Source organism: Daktulosphaira vitifoliae, unplaced genomic scaffold (assembly GCF_025091365.1).
Source record: "Daktulosphaira vitifoliae isolate Bord-2020 unplaced genomic scaffold, ASM2509136v1 Scaffold_2, whole genome shotgun sequence".
Lineage (NCBI taxonomy): Eukaryota > Metazoa > Arthropoda > Insecta > Hemiptera > Phylloxeridae > Daktulosphaira > Daktulosphaira vitifoliae.
The window spans coordinates 47,210,432-47,214,288 of record NW_026099573.1 but is presented as its reverse complement, the minus strand read 5'-3'; the positions used below and the strand labels follow the sequence as shown (position 1 = coordinate 47,214,288).

General features: G+C 48.2%; 1 protein-coding gene across 1 annotated transcript in view; it reads left to right on the top strand.

The window, feature by feature from the left end:
* Positions 1–2,273: 2,273 nt before the first annotated feature.
* Positions 2,274–3,857, top strand: part of LOC126898343 (uncharacterized) — a 20,152-nt gene continuing 18,568 nt past the window's right edge. The window contains exon 1 of the mRNA XM_050672284.1: positions 2,274–2,380. The gene's annotated coding sequence lies outside the window, so the exon portion shown is untranslated. The remainder of the gene's footprint in view (positions 2,381–3,857) is intronic.

The window sequence follows — 3,857 nt, the reverse complement described above, 5'->3', positions numbered from 1 at the left end:
GTCGTCTCGTTCCAAGCCGTACACGTTGACAGACACGTTAGGGTTTCGTCGCTCAAATATTTTAATTTGGGACACAGGTGTGGGGAACGTCAACCCCGTGAAATCATACATGTGTTCCTCGTTAAAATATTTTCGATCAACGCGATACTTGTGGTCTCCCTCGACGTGTCTCGCCAAAATGGACCACTTGAAACAAGACTGATCGATATTCTGTGGGTTGATGATTGCTTTTCTTTGGTTAATCTCTGGCGGGACAGGAATATATGATGAGCCGGCGAGGGGCGTATACTTGTATACGCTGAGCATAAGACCGTCGATATGCGTTAGCGTGAATCCGCTACCCCTACCCGAGTACGCGTCTTCCTCGGCAAGCATAACCTCAAAATCTTCATCGACCGCACACCCGATATCTGTATCGGATAGCAATGCCCTAGCCCGTGTCTTGAAGGCACGGTCTTCGGACGGTGCTTCTGATCGAGGTATATGGTATGAGGCCTCCAATTTGAGATTATACTTGATCGGACGGTTACCTACGATTTCAGCGAGTCTGGCCACCAGCTCAGGTTTAACGGCGCGCAGAAAATCTCGATAGCTCGCGAAATTGTCCACGTTCTTCCGGTAAAACCAAACGGCCCCCCGCTCCAAGGCGGAATCGATTTTGGTGAAATCACGGGTATCCGTCAATTGCATACGTAACCTTTTCGATCTAACAGCGCTGTTGTTGGCCCTACTACGCTTAGCCGCCTGATGTGACGAAACAGATGTAGCTTTAATCAAAAATTGTGTAAAAACAATTTGTACGTCGAAAATATCGAAATATACAAACAAAAAAACTTACCTTGTGCAGCACCAGTAAAATATACATCAGCCATTGTTATTCAATTTTAAATTTAAAAAAAAAAAATAAATAAATAAATACTAGTACTTGTATACGTTTAACTGAATATTTTTAAGCAATATGTTAGCGAGCCGCTAATAACGCTTAGTCAAAGAGTGAATATAATCATTATTGATGTCTTTATAAATACGGATTGTTACTGTATTATCCGCTGCATCAGTGATGTCGGTGCGCGGTCATTAATCGCAAAAGTACATCNTGGTGGTGCGCGGTCATTAATCGCACAAGTACATCGTATATCGCGAGCATAATGACCAAAGTATATCAAGTGGTCTGAGAAAAAATATTCAGGTTTCTACATGTTATACAGCACTTGTTACATTTTTATAAACGTCATCCAAGACAATTAATTGATAAATTTGTAAATTTGTCATTTGTAATGGCGCGAAAACATTCAGTCTTAAAGTGAAATGTTTACACATATATGTCATTAGGATTTAAAACAGATGCCTTTGTAAAAATTATGACCGTCTGCCGTCTCTAATGCGTTGACGGATGAAGAATGCAATCCTTCCAGTCGAAGCTATTATTTTATTAAAAATAATTTATTACAGTTGTTAAATACGGTAATAATTTATAACAATGGGAGGGATACCAGTAATAATTCAGACAAAATATATATGTACGACATTAATCGATAAGTATAATACAGATTATAATAATATTATAAACATTATAATATATATGTTCCAGTGATTACGTCGTCGTCGTCGGCGGCGGCGGCGGTAGTGTTTATTTAAGAATGTGTTTTGCTATAAGAAAACTTGAAAAGTCGTCATTAGTATATATTGTCTAAAAAAAAAAATATTGATTTATTATTCACTATACGAATAACGGTCAAGCTTATTAACTCGTATAATAACAATTAATCTAATTGACGGCGACATCGCCGACGCCGTCGCCGCCGCGTTGGGCCATCTGCTGTATTAATCTCAAGTGCTATAGTGTAATCATCAATACAGCCATCTGGCACACAATGTTTCGAACTAATTTTTTTTTTTCACAAATTAGGTAAAATTAACATTTTACGTATGGACTTTATCTAAATATATGCATGTGGCATATCAAAATAGCGGATTCGAAATTAAAAATTGTACTTTTCACCGTAACCGTATAGCTTACCTGGAAAATGCATTTTTTTTTTTTCGTCAAAAAACCGATATTATGTATATATGGGCGAGCATAATTTAGGCGCGTGACAAGTTGTGTTAGTTTACGTCGTGTTTCATTTCCCCCCCCTCCCACCAATAGTTTTGTTTACCTTAAGTTTCATTACCCCTCTCTCATAAGACTTGGAGGAGGAGGTTCTTCTTAGGTTAGTTTACGTTGGGTTACATCATCGTCCCGTTTCGCTGCGTTACAGTGTCGGCGTGATCGGGCTCTACGGGGCTACGAAACGTCGGCACGAGCGCAGTTTCCCTAGCTCGGGGAATCGGGCGCGTCCTCAGGTTGCGGATAGAGGAACGGCCTGCAGATATGTAGGTTAGCCGCGAAATAAGCAGTCCATTCATTTGGACTGACGAATAAGCGGTCGCGGACAGCGAGCCGCCCAAACGCTTGTTAGCCTGTAGATATACAGGGTAGCCGTGAAATAAGCCTTTATGGACGAATAAGCCGTAGCGTTTGGGTGAGAATGGAGCACCATGGACCACGCAACCAGTGAATTGGCCACTCACTGGCCGAAGGGACCGGCTATGAGGGCAGCCCCCTCAAAAATTATTTTTATGAATAATGGACAAAAATGGATTGAAGGTTACTGCATCAGGGGATTCGGATGCCCCAGTGCCGGCGGTTGGTGGGGGGTGTACCCACCAGGTGTCGCTCAGATCAACTGAATACACGGTAAATGCAGGAGTGTTGAGGCAGGCTCCTGCAGCCAACCACGGGGTTGGTACTGCGACTGCAGGGAGTGGTGGCGACCAAGCCACTCCCACCGGTGAAACAGCCGGGAGGTCATTGGCGTCGGAAAACTTGGAATTACTGGATAACGGATGTACCTTTGCTAAGGTGGACGCACAGCTGGATGCCCCAGCCAAGCCATCCATTGTGGAGAGGCTGCGGGGTTCGTCGAGGAGTGGATCACCTAAGGCGGTGCAGGCTGAAAAAGCAGCGGTGACAGCGGACGGCGCGGTGGTCAGTCTCGGGGAGGTTGTGATTGGTCCGCTGAAAGAGGGTCAACGGTACGCCGCGGTCATAAAGACTGCGATGGCTGCCGTTGACCTGGAAAGAAGGCTCTCCCTGTGAAGAAGAAAGGGGGAAAGGCTGAGGGGTCTCCCGGAGCGCAGCCCGCTAGTGGATGAGATTCCTCCAAGTGAATCTCAACCACTGTCGGGCCGCTCAGGACCTGGTCCGGCGGGCGGCGTACGAGATGGGCACCGACGTGTGCATCGTCTCGGACCCGCACGCCGGATCGGTCCGGGACTCTGCCGGCTGGTTCTTGGACCGGTCCGGCAGAGCGGCGATCGGCGTGATGGACCGCGGCCTGACGGTCGCGGACATCGAGTCGGGCGACGGTTACGTAGTGGCAAGGATAGACGGCATGGACGTCTTGAGCTGCTACGCGCCGCCCAGCTTGCCGATCGCCGGACTCCTCGGGTCCGTGTCCTCCTGCCTACGGGCCAGGAGGCTCGGGCGGCCGCGCGACGGCAGAGGGGAGCTCGTGGCCGGGGATTTTAACGCTCACTCCCCGGTCTGGGGGTCGGCGGACACGAATCAGCGTGGCGAAGAGCTGTTGGACCTGATGTCAGCCCTCGGGCTGGTGTCGGCCAACAGGGGATCCACCCCGACGTTCGAGGGTCACTCCTCGAGCTCGGTGGTGGACGTCACGCTGGTGTCCCCGTCACTGCACCCGCACGTGACCGGCTGGTCGGTTCTCCCGTACAGGGAAAACCTCAGCGACCACCGGTACATCGTGTACGAGTGCGGCGATGGCGGCCGTCCCCCTCGAGCCGTGCCCCGC